We start from the raw sequence: 16,932 nt of genomic DNA, 5'->3' as shown, positions 1-16,932 counted from the left end.
TAATTAATTTTGAGGTAAAATAGTAGTATCAAAATGTAAATATTCTCCAGTCTCTGCTAACTAAATACTCGAGGAAGCAAATGTTGAACAACCAAATATCAGCCAAGCCTTTAGGGGATGGGGACTGATCGTATTGCAACCACAGAGGAAACTTTTCATCTAGGTAAGCTCAGTGTCCTGTTAGATTGTCTTGCTTTGCTTTTTGTAGAGTATTGCATTTAGCCCTATTAACGGATACCACAACTCTTACTGGAAGGTGTTCATAGGTCAACTCGTCCGACTCGCCTGAAGTTCATCAACAATCTTTATTTAATTTCATAATTCTAGATATTTCATTAGAATATTTTTTTTTTATTTCAGCAAATGTGATAAAACAGCAAGCTAAAAAAAATCTGTCAAAAAAAGGTAAACATTACTATTATTATTATTTACAAGCTGTTATAATGTACAGAAACGCCAAACGCAGGATAAATTGTACCCAATATTACATTTTCTCTGAATTATTTATCGTTATTATTTATTTTATTTAACTACGTTTATGGATTTGCGAAGTGGTGTATTAAGATTGCTTTGCCACATGAAATAACAAAACATTCAATTAAATTTTCAGTCCATTCGAAAAATTTTTAGAATCATGACATCATTTTAAAAGAAATAAAATTCAATATTCAAGCTATTGGACGTTTGACTATTTATGAATATATTTATTATTGATTTCAGAAAGTTTGCTACATACACTGACCAAAAAAAGTAATGCTCGACAACCAGGTAATAAGATATAGGCCAAATCTCTGTGTTGTTAGAGTTAAAGTTGTAACGAAATGTGTTCAACTTTTTGATGATTCTCAAAGTATTAGATATTTTACTACTGTCGGTCATTTGTGACAAAATTATTAACACATTGCTTGTTTATATACCGGTATGGGGAAAGTGGTTAAAGACCCCTTCCCTGCAATTTTGGACGTTTTTTGGAAAATAATACATATATATCACTTTAAAAACATTAAACCATGTCATTCCTTATCTTAAATGTACGTTTTATGGTAAATTATGATAAAAAGTGAGAAACAATGCACTACCTAAGTAGCTCGCGGCGAGCGACCTCTCGTGGACGGTCTTAGGCCTAGAGCCTAGCTAGGCTTAGTTTTGTAGGCCTAGCTGGTAAACATCGGTAACGTACGAACATCGTACGCTAGCTATATACCTAGCCTGACGTTGTATAGTTGCTGCATTAATTGTCTTTCTATTTTTGCCAGACTCCGTTGATACAAATTGGGGAAAACCCGGTATTTTCGCTGAAAAGTTAGGAGTCTTCCATTTGTTTTGGCCTCACGATCGATCGAAAAGTGGGCGAATTACAGGTGAAAAACAAAAATATCAATCCGCGCGCAATGCATTTTGAGATTTATAGCGGGCCGCTATAATTATTAGAATCGACTTATTTTTCACATTTTTAACCGTTTGAAGACGAAAAAAGTTATTGCAATAGGACCATATAGTATTATTTTTACATTAAATATAGTTTGTGATCTTAAATTAGATCTAAAAAACGTAGGGAAGGGGGCTTTAAAATTGAACTTTGACCTTAAAGGCATATATCATTGTATCACAGTGATCCTTGGTCTAAGATACTTGGCACCAAAATGTTTCTTATATATAATTATATATTTTTTTTCATTATTAATAAAAACATAACGTGTTATGATTTCAGAAAATAATGACGAACGAACATTGATCGATGAGAAACAACGACTGACCAACACAGGTAATGTACACTAGTACCCCTTTCACACCAAAACTCCGGAGACACCCCGGGGTTTATGACCATTCAAAACGTCAAGAAACCCCTTTCACACCGGGGTTTATAAAATAAAATTGTAAATGTCGCCCTCTATTTTGTTTGTTTACATTAGAAACATTGTAATTGATAATATTTTTAATTTAATAACTATTTTCGAAAGTCTCAAAGTCGTATAATGTTTTATTGATACTACTTATTACTTTTTAGACCCGCTATATATTTTGCACAAATATTTAAAGTATTTTAAATAAAAATAGAGCAATGAGTGATCGTTTGAGGATGACCTTTTGACCTAAAAAGTTTGATGTTTGTACCTTTCACATCAAAACACCGGTGTGTCCCCGCAGTTCGTCTTTCGGAGAACGTTCAGCTGCTGTTTAACCCCGCTGTTTTGAACTCCGGAGTTGTTTAATTTTACTTTTCACACCAAACCACTGTGGCGTCAACTACTGCGGAGTGTCTCCAGAGTTTTGCTCTTGGTGTAAAAGAGGTATAACTGGTAAAACATGTATACCTCCACAAGTAATGGGACTTTCAATTCCCGTGCACATTGTGCCATATATTTTCGTAATAAATCTGTAAATATTTATGAATGTAGATGGTAGTCACAATAAGTCTAGAAATAGACTTTAAAGATGTATTGTCCCTTGAAACACAAAAAATGAAGATCAAAATATTCTAAATTTAAATTAGCCATATCAAAGTAATATTAAAGTTATTCACTTTAAGTCGAAAATTCGTTTACGTAATTAACAGGTAAATTAGTTTGATTACATTTCGTCTAGAAAATCGTCGCGAGCGAAAGTAAACAAAGATTTCAAACCACGAGTACGCATTATGCATATGCTAATTAGGATTGTTTACAACTTGTCACGGTTGAGAAGGTATTTTCACACATATCGTGAGGAAGTTTTATGATTATGCATACAGAGTAGCCAAACAAGCGCGTTTCATTATAGGATATGTTTTGATCGACTGGAAGTCAAAGTTATTTTTTTAAGAAAAAAACGTCTGTATTTCAGTTAAATGATTTTTTTTTCGACAAATTTTTGGTGATAGTTAATAACTATTAAGATACTTCAAAATGACCCACCTTTTTTCGAAATCTGTTATTTTTTATTTTTTTGGAATTAGTCAAAGGGACAATACATCTTTAAGCAGAGGCCACCATTAAAAAAAAAAAGTATCTCTTCGGAGATCCCGCTTCGTGATAAAGATGAGGGCGTATCAGTTTGATCTCTAGTGCGCGTGCGTAAAATCAAGGGACTAGTGCAGCTGCTCCGCCGTACCACGCCGAGAGTGTTAAAAAGTCGCTATAACAATACCCTGGAAGAGCAAGGCCTCTAACACCATATCGTTCAAGTTTATATGAATGGTATGGTTGACGGTGTCAAATGCCTTGCTTAAATTAAGAAAAATACCTACTTTTAAACAATTTTGGGTAATGGTTTTATAAAAGTTGTCATAAATACCAATTAAAGCAAAATCTGTGGAATAACATTTTCTAAAACCATATTGTAAAAATAAACGCTAAAGATTTTTATACTGTAATGTATAAAATAAGGCGATATGAATAAATTATATCCGTTATTTTTGTTATAGAATCACGTGATATCTCTATTATTGTTAGTCCAGTTCATCAACAACAGAGGGGCTTTTGCACAGGAGACAATACGCCGTATATCGGAGATTTTAATGGTGATAACAAAGAAGATCTACTCTGTCATAATATTCGCAATGGCGGGAAAACAATATATTATGGAAGGTAATTTTGGCCGATAACATAGAAAATATATGATTGGTCCAATAGTAGTTTTACAAACAAATCCATAATTATTTGTGACACTAACACAAAACAGTATTTAAAAAAAACACCACGATTGATGCTGTGTTTGGACGTGACATATTTAAGGAGTATAATGCACGTATACATCGTTTGACAACAGTTTTATTTCTCATGATATAATTATATTTTGGTTGAGTTTTATAATAATTTGTTTGTTTGTCTTTTTCAGTCATAGTGCCTATTTTAGTTCAGATAATTCATGGCAATTTAACCAATATTGGTGTAAGCACTCACAGGATCAACTTTTAATTGGTGATTTCAACGGAGATGGCAGGTCAGATATGCTGTGTCATGACACTCAGTCTGGTGGAAAGTGGGTTTCAATTGCTCAACCTGGAGGAAAGTTCTATGGAACAACTTTTTCTTCCTCTAGTAGGAATTATTGCACTGGTTCCGACGCCCACCTTTTTGTTAATGACTTCAACGCGGACGGCCGAGATGATATGTTGTGCCATTACACTAATTCTGGTAGCAAATGGATATCATATGCCAACAAAGACGGTAGCTTTCCTTCAACTAGTTGGGAACGAAATATGAACTGGTGCAAGCATTCGCATGATAAAATTATCACTGGAGATTTCAACGGAGACCGAAGGGCTGATATGCTCTGTCATGACTTCAGTTCTGGTAACGACTGGATGGCATTCGCTTCGAGCAGTGGAACATTCTCTTCGCAGTCATGGAGCAATGGCCATAGCTGGTGTAATACTCCAAATTCTAAGCTTACTATCGCAGATTTCAATAAAGACAACGATGCAGATATGTTGTGCAGTGACAACATGGGTCCGAAATGGATAGCGTTATCCTCATACAATGGTGCTTTTTCATCGAAGGTTGACTTTCCACAGGCAACACCCGCCTTTAGCTCCGGTGACCAATTGTTAATTGCTGATGTGAATGGAGATGGTGGGCCTGACTTTCTGGTACATAATCCATCTTATGGTCTTAAGTCCGTATTTCTGAACAGAATAGAATAAACATATTTAAACAGACATTTAAATACGTTTAATCCATACGCATCCATGCTGATACATACAGTATATTATTCTTAATGATAATAATGATTTAGTATAAAACACATTATAAGAGGACATTTAATGTCATACATTTTACATAATCTTTAATAAGGAAATTTGTATTTCTTCTCATTATTAGTTTACATTATAAAGTTATTTTTTTCTTTAAGACTATTAATTAATCTTTGCAGTCATGTTTCTTTGATATTAAATAAGTTTTTCATTGGATTATGTTGTCCCCTCCTTCATTTTAGTTTGTTTGTTAATCATTCAAAATCAAATTTTGTCCCCTCACTTTTTTAGTATTAATTTAGTTTTGTCAATGTTCGTTTAAACAATTGTTCAAATTTCTATCGAAAATTGTACGTTTATGTTTTAAATATGGAGCCTCGCCCCCATGCACACATACAAGGTCTGATGGCATTTTTACGAATTAATTTAAAACTAAAACGCATAAACATCAAGGGCGATTTGTTTGTTATGAGTTCGGGAACAAACAATGCAATGTAAGTAACAGCAAAACAAAAGCACTCAGAAACTGAGTGAAGTATATTGGCAAAATAGTGAAAATTATATTTGGAGAGAGAGGGCTCACTACTTGATATTTCGGTCCATTTTAACCAAATACAGAGGGCGTGCTATTTAATATGTCATTTCATATGGAAGGTAAGTAGGTAGGTAAGATTTTAAAGTCCAATTCCCTACATTTTTTAGATCTAATTTAAGGTCACAAACTACATTTATTGTAAAAATAAATACTATATGGTCCTATTGAAATAACTGTTTTCGTCTTTGAACGGTTAAAAATGTGAAAAATAAGTCGATTCTAATAATTTTAGCGGCCCGCTATAAATCCCAACATGATATTTTAGTTTTTATTCTGTGATTCACCTACTTTCAATCGATTGTGAAGGCCAAAATAACTGGAAGAATCGAAACTTTTCAGCAAAAATACACTTTTCACTGGAGATTTCAACTGATACCGAAGGGCTGATATGCTCTGTCATAACTTAAATTCTGGTAACGACTGGATGGCATTCGCTCGAGCAGTGGAACATTCTCTTCGGAGTCATGGAGCAAAATCCATAGCTGGTGTAACACTTCAAATTATAAGCTTACTATTGCCGTTTTCAATAAAGACAACGATGCAGATATGCTGTGCAGTGACAACATGGGTCCGAAATGGATAGCCATTTCCTCATACAATGGTTCTTTTTCTTCGAGGGTTGACTTCCGCCTTTAGCTCCGGTGACCAATTGCTATAATTGCTGATGTGGATGGAGATGGTGGGCCTGACTTCCTGGTTCATAATCCATCCTATGGACTAAAGTCCATATATCTAAACATGATAGAAGAAACATATATTTAACAATACCTTTAACTTAATTAATTCAATCCGCTCTCATTCTTTGGTAGATATTCAGTAGCCATCTTCATACAATAGCCTTTGTTCTTAATAATTAATTAATGGAAAATTCGTATTTCTCAAATAATGAAAGGATGTTAATTAAAAAACTATAAAATCATGTTCCTTTATTAAACACGTTGCATTGAATTTTTGTTTTCCATTGTATTTTCTTTGTTCGTGCTGAATAAGTTTAGCTTCCACTAACATATTTTGAAGATCATTTTTTTTAAACATGAATAAAAAATATGTGCTATCCTAAAATTGAAATTGCATTATAAATATATATATAAATGTTATTTCCTCGTTCAAAATTGTGCGAACGAACAATTGGACTTTTAGAAGTTAGATGTTTGGTAAATTGCAAAGGCCAATAGGAAAACTCATCAACGTGGAACTATCAACAATTCTTTATTTTGCTTTTGGAATTATGAAATCTTGGCTAGGTGCTATTTCAACTTATAAGGAAATGGGAGAATGGGAGAGAGAAGAATTTGAATCAATCTAACACCAAATGTACAATACCTCTAACATCAGCACGCGCGGGCAGTTTTTAAGAATAAGTACACAGGAAATGTACTACAACAACGAGCAGAAAATAAAACAATTTGTCTATAAAGGTGGAAAAACATAATACAGTAGTATATGCAATGCATAAAATGTGTGCACGTGCAGATAAAGAAACGTCTTTGTATTTCTAAGATAATACCCATAAAATTTGACAAATTACCAGACAGCGAAATTTTGGTCTAGTCTTGAAGAGAAAGCCAATTTTCATTTCATTTCATTTTCATTTAATTTATGTTTTACCCATGAATATAAATTATAAACATTATAACATACAAATAATAATTATTATATCAAGGGAAGGGCTAAAAAATAGTTAAAACTAATCAAGTTCAGCCCCTAAACATTGAAATATAAATAGTGATATAAATAAATTAGGGCTACCTGTCTAAAAAATTAATATACATAAAACGTTTTTTCTCAAATGTACAGTATAATTCTCTTATGAAATAAATAAATATCCTAAACAAAGAAATAGTATGTTTTCATTTCTTTTTTAAATTTGCTATTTGTTAGAAACCTTAATTCAATGTATTACAACTCGCGAAATAAACGTATACTATAACCAGGGAAGATTGAAATTACAATTACTAGTACAGTAGTACACTCATGGTGAACAAGATCCCTCTACACTAAGGTTGAGAGAAAACCCCAATATAATGGACAAATAAAGCTCCTATGATGGACAGAATACCAAACGTATTGCCATTCCTATAGGCAGTGGAATTGTATACCATACGTATTAGCTAGTAATAGTATACTGAATGCTATTGATTTAAAAAAAAGGTACTGTTGCTTATTATCTATAGGTATAAGTAAATACGACTTCAGAAAAAAAGCTATGAAAATGGCATGTCAATCACGTACCAATAATCAAATAAAAGAAACAATAATATCAGACTGTAATAGACAATTACATTTTAATAATTAATACCATGTCACAACTTCCTTTGTTTATCTATTGTTTCCGTTTGTTTTTGCTGATGGTATACCTCCGTCCTTTAGAATCTTGTAGCCATCATCATTGTATATGTCTAAGGATTCATGCGTCCTGCTAAAAAATCCCCTTTCTACCAATCTTGATGTTTCAAATCCATTTTGAAAATCTTAAAGAAGCAACCACCACCCGTTTATATAATGCTGATTCCTGCATCCCACTTTCTACCAATCTTGATTGGTTTCAAATTAAAAATCTGTACAGAAGCCACCACCATCCATCCATATCAGAAGCTCTGTCATTTACAATCTTGCCATCATAACAACACAGTCCAAACTACACTCCTGTCAGTCCAGTAAAAGCTGGATATCTGAATTAAAATTATTCAAACAGGCAGCAGACTTATAGGCCAATACATTTTGGTACGGACATTTTAAAATACTTTTATTATTTTAGTACGAATAGGACAATAGAATCACCTTTTTTAGATGCGGGACAACACTCCTCAAGCATTTTTTGTTGTATCTTCTCCATCTATTTTCAATTTCTACATTTTAATGGATTTGGAAAACAATTTTACTATACTGTCTTCTATAGACATTGCAAAAATGAACATAATTCCAACATCTTACTACAACAAGAAGGAACAACCTGACGCAAAGCTACTCCACAGTAGTCATAGACAAATACAATCCGGTTGCTGCAGTACCCGCTGCTTACTTGGGCTCTAACCTAACTCATAGCCATCAGCGCAAGCTCGGTGGTCTAGAGGTATTAACGACAGGCTAGTGATCTGGATGTCATGGGTTCGAGTCCCATCCGAGAATTATTTGAATTAATTTTCGCAAGTATTCCCAATGTTTAGTATAAAGTACACATTTCGTCAGAGTATGAAGGAATCATCTGACCAAGAAGGAACAAACAATATATTTCTCTAAATCTAACATAATTAGTTAAACTACTGGTGTTATCACCGTGGATGGTTTTCTTTTTATGGAATGGGATTTCTATATCACTTACAGAATGTGTTCATAAATAAACACAATATTAAGAAAGAAAAAAACACTAGCCGATATTTGTTAATGCGTGGGCGACTATCTCACTTTATCTTGAGTCTAAAATGTTGTTTTAACCCAGAGGGTGGGTTATCACCTGTAACTGCCAAAAAAACATTTCCTGTATCTATTCAAAATCTACTGTTTCTAGAAAGAACAAAACAGTAAATAAACAAAATACTTGGGTGACTAAACTGCCACTCACTAAAGTGTTGTTACCACATATGAGGTGTCTTAGTATACCACGTAACGGAGACTTAAATGCACATCAATCCCCAATTCTCCTGCTTATATTTACAATTTCCTATAGTCATCAATGCCATGCAGGTATAGCAAAATAATTACAGCTGAAAAACAAAATAACAATAACATGTCTACTATATTCGGCAATCTTTATATTTATATAAATCTAAGTAAATATTTTGTAACATTATTATTATTATTATTATTATTACTTGTATAGCGCACATTTATACAACATTTAATTATAATCAGCGGCGCTTCAAATCAATTAGTATCGTAACATTGTTTGAAATATAGTGCTTTTAAATGTTTTTTAAACTGATTATAGTCGTCTAAGTGCATGTAATTTGTTTTTAGCTGATACGTGGTAAAGGTAAATAAACAGATTTTTTTTTTAAATATAGATTAATGAAACAACATTTTAAACAAATACATATTCGGAAATCTTCGTATTTACATAACGGCAAATTTCAGTAAATCTTGCGTAAAAGTTAAATAAACACCCGTATCATTGTACCATCTGAAATGATTATGATTATATTCAACCTAGTGCTCACGCAATCATATATAAGGGATGCAGAAAGGTATCAATAGCAGTTCTTCTTTGGGGTCAGCAACTTCTACAACATAGTTCTGCAAGATGACTCTCTCAATGAAGATAGTGGTTCTTCTCTGCTTAGCATACACTCTGCATACTTCTGGTGAGTTGTTACAATGTTACTTTCTTATTTGACTAAAATTCACTCTGCATATCGGGTATCTCTCTTCTATTTGCTTATCGGCTTTAACATTTTACATATAATATAGCTCTGCATACAGTACCTCTGGTAATTTGTTAATTTGATACTACTATGCTTCTCTCTGTCTTTAAACTCTGCATATCTCTGGCAAGTTGTTACCATGTTACTCTACTTGCTTTTTTACCTAACATACACTCAGGTCCAAAAGTAGAGGGATGGAGGGTTAAGGATATGTTCTACAAATACTAATGTTATACTGGTATTGCAACATGTTCAATGTAACTATAGACGAACTCCTTTAAGTTCATTTAGTTCCCACTACATAAAATCATGTAGCAACGCTATGTAACGACGTAACGTTTTAAAATACTCTCTTCTAAATCAATTTCGATTTGAACTATCGTATTTTTTCGAATAAACGCCCCAGAGGGCGTATATCTATTTTCTCGAATAAACGACCCGCCACATGCATTATACACAATATTTATACACATTTCTATTTGTAGTAGAATTCATTGACTGACATAATCTACAATTTATCAAGCACTGCTTGATATTACTTGTGCTGTATATTTTCATATCCACAGGGTATGTATTTGATCAGATTATACATGTTACTATAATTACACCCCCGAATAAAGGCCTCCCTCGAATAAAACCCTTCTAAAAACCCTCCTGATCAATAAACTCCCCCGTAAATACGGTATCACCGTTGCGACTACGTACGGTAATGCAGAAAGGTATATATACGCATTATGGTACTGTGCATACGACGTTGGTTCCTACTTTACGCCGGGTTATGTTCTTATGACACTTTTTTTTTCTCTTTTGTGAGGTTCACTCACCTTTATTTCATTTCAAAATATAATCATTTTGATAAATAAACAATTTTTGTGTATTATCTTTTTAAATATATAAATATTTTCATTATAAACATTAAGTTTCTCCTTAAAAAAAAGCTCTGCAGGAGATCATTCATTTACATTACATATAAACATTATCAATAAATATAAAGAATCAACAGCAACTCAATAATAACAAGTTTCTTGTATAGTATAGCATTTTCCGTGCTTTTTGTTTACTCTCCTTTTTAGTGGTTTTCCTTTTTTTCTCTCTCTTTTCTGTTTTATTCAATTCAATTCAAAATTCTTTAATCATCCCACACGGGGCAATTCAAATAAAAAGGTCTGGATTAAAATGATCTTACAAAATATACAAAATATTACAATACACAGTACAAAAAAAAAAGAGTCAAGGTTCAAGAATTTAAGAGTCGAATAGCCACTTTGCACTATTTACATTTTTTTACAAATTACTTTATTTACAGTAACCTTCAAAATAAAAAAAAATAATAAAATACATTCATGGAATTCTCTTGTGTAAGTATATTTTTAAACATGATCCATGAGTTTTTTCTTATGACACTTTGCGTTTAGTGGGAACCTTTCACAAATAGCAAAACTTCTCTGGCGCTGAAGAAGTTGGTAGGTGAACTAGCAATGCGTTTTAGGTCTAAACAGTGTTAATATCATTGTATATATTTTACTAGAATAATAATATTATGTTATTAATTGCAGCAAGTGTGATAAAACAGTCAGCAAAAAAAAATCTGTAAGGGTAATACCTCTTTATTTATATTGACATACTTTACGAGCTGTTTTTATGTATAGAGAAAATACCCTCTACAAAAAGGCTAATAAAACCACTTTTTTTTCCTAATGTAACAATATTTTGAATCTCTGACATTTTCAAGAAAAAATAAAAATGTATAATTCAATATCCTTGTAAACTATTGGCCGTTTGATTGATTATGAATATTTATTATTGATTTCAGAACATTTGCTACAGACACTGAACAAAAAAATTAATGCAAAACAACCAGGTATAAAATAATTCATACACTAAACAACTCTCATGGGTGCTAGCAAAGAACTTATAACACAAGAATCTCCTGTTCTTCAATTTGCATTCAAAACACAGTATCGGAAGTACAGGGTTAAAAGGTCAAACTGGGCGACGCCATTTCACAGCATGGAGCAGCGCCCCCTCCAAACTAGGAAGTCAATTACTCGACCCCCCTAGAGTATTAGCAGATCCCCTCTATGATTTTGACTTTCTAATTTGATGCGGGCGCCCTACTCCTCAGTCAATTACTCTACCCAGCCACCCCAACCCCCCCCCCCCTAGAGTATTAGCAGAACCCCTCTATGATTTTGACTTTCTAATTTGATGCGGGCGCCCTACTCCTTGGCTCACAATGGCGCCACCCATAGCTCTATTCTATCCCACCATGCCTTTCGAAATTGTTACGCGCTTCGGACGAACAGGAGATTCTTGTGTTATAAGTTCTTTGGTGCTAGACTAATGACCAAAGAACGGGTAGGGAGGCTGCATAAGTTGCACGAAATTAAGTCATTGGTCCTCTTTATCACAAATAAGACACAAGGCTGCAAGAAATTACTTCATTTTAATTTGTTGTCAGTTGTTCTGATTTTCCCTCAACTAAGGGTTGCTTTCTTTGGGTGTGCTAAAACCAATTTTTATTCTCGTCTCCTTCTGTGTAATGTTTAAACTCACACATGTTGTGGTATTTTAATGTTCGTATTCATTGCAGGATAATTAAATTTCGATTATTAATATTTTTTGTTTCAGAAAGTAAACTGGAGGCAAAACACAGTGCATGTATTATAAATCAGAAAAACGAGTCTGACTTTTTAAAATTACGTTTGTGGAATATTTTGTCAATTATTTTATTTTGCTAATTAACATTGTTCCTACTGTGGAAAGTACTATAGATCTAAAATATATATTTTATATAGATCTTTGTCCATGCTTATATGGCGCCCCCTATACTTTTCTAATGTATATCATAATTAAAGATGTATTGTCCGCCATCATGAAAAATTAAGATTTATAAATAGACTCTTAATAGCCCTTTTGCAGTTTAATTAAGTTATTTACTTCCATAGAAAAACATAATGATTTCACTTATAAAAATACAAAAAAACAGTTAAATGTAATTACCAAAAACCCATTCGCGACTAGTCAATTTGATAATTTTTTGCGTTAAATTTGTTTTTTCTGGTAAATATATGTGTTTTTCAAACCAATTTTTTGGTCAAAGTGAATAAATATTATGCGACATTAAAATGGCATATTCAACAACAGGGGGACAATATATCTTTAATATAATGAACTGTTTATGATCGGCCCAGAAATAAATGTCGCGTTCGGGCGAAAAATGTGGAATAAAAAGTAACAAAATACGATATTTTAATTAATTGTAAAGGTTGTCCAAGTAACTGGTTAACACATGATACAAGCTGTTACAAATACTTTTAGACAAAAATGGATTGGGAATCGGCTAGAGTGTAAAGGTTATGGCGCTGATCTTGTTGTGATAAGGAGTTCGAATGAAAATAATTTTGTCGAAAAACTGTCTAACAAATACGTGTGGATTGGTTTAAGAAGGGGCAGTAGTCATAGACTAGCCTGGGTGAGATCGGAAGACTCATATTATTCAAGTAAGTAAAACATACTATTTATTTCTAGTTGATCCCATCAGCTAAGTTAACTTTACATGAGTACAATACTTGATTTTAGTTATTAATATATTAATCATTATATTGAAAATAATTATAAACAATAAATTACATACAGTGCATCAGCATGGACAATTCATTAATGTGTATGAAAATTATAATAATTTGACTAGATGTTCCCAGAAGACCACGACAAGCATGTAGTTATGTAGCCGGAATGAATATGGAATCAGATTAGGATTTACATTAAATGGCATAGAGGATTTACAACAATATAAGCATTCTTATTTTTTCTGAAACAAACTATTGCGTTCTCATTTTTCAGACTATGCAAAGGGTGAGCCAAACGATTGGAAAGATAGGGAAGAGTGTGTCCACATGTATAAAAAAGGCGAATGGAATGATGATGACTGTACTTCAAGGATGGGTTACGTGTGTGAAAAACGTAAGTACAGCAGTTCCTATGACAGCACTGATTAGTAATAATTATAATGTTTAAACTAATGAAAGATGGTTAGGGTCAGATTTAAGCTACATTCACACTTGTTCCGCTGAACGGAATGGAAGACGACGCCGTTTAACTATCTGATAATAATTTCTATTTAACTAACGACGCCGTCTTCAAAAGAATACTAAACAGAATTTTGGCAAACATTTTTTATGAAAACAGGCTTAAAAGTATGTGATTATACTCAAGACAGCTGTACTGCTTTAGTACAGCTGTTAGAGCTACCTTCGTAAAACAAAGTTAAATAAATAATTAAAGATGTATTGTCCCCCTGAAAAATATTTTTTTTTTATTTTTTTTGTTGAATATGCCATTTTAATGTCACATAATAGTTATTGACTTCGACTAAAAATTGGATCGAAAAACAATTTATTTACCTGAAAAAATGGAATTTAAAGCAAAAAAATGTCAAATTGGCTGCCAGCCAATGGATTTTTGGTTGAATTTAACCATTTATCGTGTTATTTTATAAGTGAAAACATTATTTATTCCATTTTTTTTTCTATGGAAGTGATTCACTTTATTAAAACTACAAAATAACCTATTCAAAGTCAAAGTTAATCTTCATTTTTCATGTTTTTGGGGGACAATACATCTTTAAATGGGGTGTTTTGTATTATATTTCTTCCAGCGAACCACTAATGACGTAACGTAACTAACATGGAATTGCAGAGTTGCAAGTAGTACAAAGGAGATCGCCTATCATTAAGAAATGTGTGGAACCTAAACTCCAACTTGCAGTACATCACCAGCTTAATATTTTGCATTTTACTTAACTAAATTATGTTCAATAATTCATTAAATATTCAATAATAGACCTTAAATTTAAAATAACGGTTAATTCTTAAACCTAGCGAAAAGGGCACGTTACATCATTATTTTTGATAGCACAACCTTAAATTTAAATTGAAAATATAGGTTTATAAATTTTGTCTTAATAATTATATAGGCCTATATAGTGTAATTAATACTCAAGAAGATATTTCAGAAACAAAACAATACTGAATATTATATTAATAATCTACAAGAAAATGTTATTTTAATCAGTGGCCTTAGTGGTATTAAATATTGAATGTTGAATTTATTGTTGATATTGATTTTTTTCGCACATCCTCATGTTGAGGTTGAGATTGAAGTATAGCGGTCGCTCTTCAAACATACCTCTAAAGTGCTAATTGTACCTATGTCTATGCATGATATTGGATTTTGGCAGCCATTTAAAAAAGCGCCCTCACGCGAAAGTTTCCATGTTACGGCCCATTTACCTAACATACTGATTCTTCGTCAAAAACTGGTCTAGAAAAACCGTTATGAAAATTTCTATCTCAAAATACCTACCTCAGTTATAACCTGGTTAGTTGACAGAATTATAAAGTCTGAAAAATCAGACTTTGAGAAAAGCCATTTTGTTGTTTTTACCGAGTTAATCACTTCCATAGAAAAAAAAACTGAAACAAAAATTGTTAATGGTTTCACTGACGAAAAAAACGGTTAAATTCAACAACAAAAAACCATTGGCTTGCAGCCATTTTCATTTTTGATTTTTTTTTTTGCTTTTAAATTACATCTAATTTTTGTCAAAGTGAATAACTATTATGTGACATTAAAATGGCATAAATGGGAAACAAATATTGTTCAACAATATCTTTAAGCAATACTCATCCAAAAGTAGTCTTTAACTGGAAAAATACCTATATAATTATGTAAAATATACTATTTATTCAATATCGTATATAGTATACAAAAATGAAGCAATGTTATAAGTGGAAATTATCAAAATACTGCAAAAGAACTTAAACTAAGTAAAAATTTTTAAGGTGAGATGAAATTCAGACAATGGGAGATGCATAAACAACAACTGCATAGTTAGCATATCAAAGAATTCAAACTGGGAGTGTTTTTTAGAGATGATGAGATAATTACAAATCTCATTTCTTTTCATAAACACTGTATTATATTTAATTAAGTTTCTCTTTTGTATATTTTGATTGAGACAGGACCACAATGTAAAACAGATACACTGTTATCTGATTGTTTTATCCTGTATAAATATATTATTTATTATAATTGAGAGAGTTAAAAGAACCTAAATTAGGTGCATTTTGAGGAAGAATCAGAACCATTAAATTCAAACAGCCATTATCATATAAAGACAACGTTCTAGAAGGAAATAATACATCATCATTTTTTAATGTTTTTGAGATTGAAAGGTTTTCATAACTTTATTAGCATTTTCTAAAGACAAAGTTAGTCGACTTGCGTCAGTACTATTAAGAAAGGTTGTTCGTCCAATAAGAACTAAAAGGTATTAGAATGAAATTACATCTGTTTTGGTGATAATACTATAAAAAAAACTGACGAAAATGTCGACGAAGGTAAATATGTTGTGATTCAAAGTCTAATTCCATAACACATACATGTCTTTGGGTTCTAGGAGTATAGAAATAAAAGCCAGACTAATTATCAGTGATTTTACCCTACCTAGACTGATAACAAGCGGTGTGTAAATTAAATCATAAAGGTATAAGGTCATTGACATGTGTAAACACTAGGTAGCAACAGAAACTCGCGCTACATTCTTTATCTGTATAAATAATATATGATTATATTATAATGACGTGGATGAAAAACAACATTAATATGTTGTTTTTTCATCGACCAGTTCTATAATCTTAAAAGTTATCAGAACATCCTTTAAAGGTCTTTTGAAGATAACGGAATCCTATTGTTCTGGAATTTGTATAAAAGTATATATGACATGATCTGGTGTATCGGTTATATGAGAAGTTAACATTTAAAAATGTGTTCTTTCGTTTTTAAAAAATTAAATATAAGCAGAAAATATAACAGCAGAAACACATAACATATTTTCTAGAATTGTTCTGATTGTAAGGCCATTCAACCGCAAGTGTTATACATTTGTCCCGTTTATTACGCCAAGACGATTTGTGTAAACACTATATAATAATTATATTGCTACAGAGACATATATTTCATTTATTTGACAGGTGTTTGCCGCACTACACAGACCTTGCGTTGATGACAATCGTGTTAAATTCAAGCCCAAGGAACAGCATAAATGTAAATACTTAATTAATTTACCGGTAATCGGTAAGTTGTTTCCCCTACTCTGGCGTGCCAAGAACATTGTTACTTATCTATTTAATTTATTTAGTATATTAATTTTTTACTACAAACAATTTACCTTTGAAGATGTTGTCATCTTATTTATCTATTTTTTTCGGCGGGTCATCCGTTGGCAATCGTGCAAT

General features: G+C 32.3%; 1 protein-coding gene across 1 annotated transcript in view; it reads right to left on the bottom strand.

Annotated features, from left to right (window-relative positions):
• The window catches only part of LOC144839819 (solute carrier organic anion transporter family member 3A1-like), a 138,469-nt gene that overhangs the window by 29,728 nt on the left and 91,809 nt on the right, over positions 1-16,932 (bottom strand). The gene's annotated exons all lie outside the window — the stretch shown is intronic.

This window comes from Antedon bifida, chromosome 4, assembly GCF_963402885.1.
Source record: "Antedon bifida chromosome 4, ecAntBifi1.1, whole genome shotgun sequence".
Classification (NCBI taxonomy): domain Eukaryota; kingdom Metazoa; phylum Echinodermata; class Crinoidea; order Comatulida; family Antedonidae; genus Antedon; species Antedon bifida.
The sequence above is the reverse complement of the archived record's forward strand: the minus strand, read 5'-3'. Positions and strand labels throughout refer to the sequence as shown.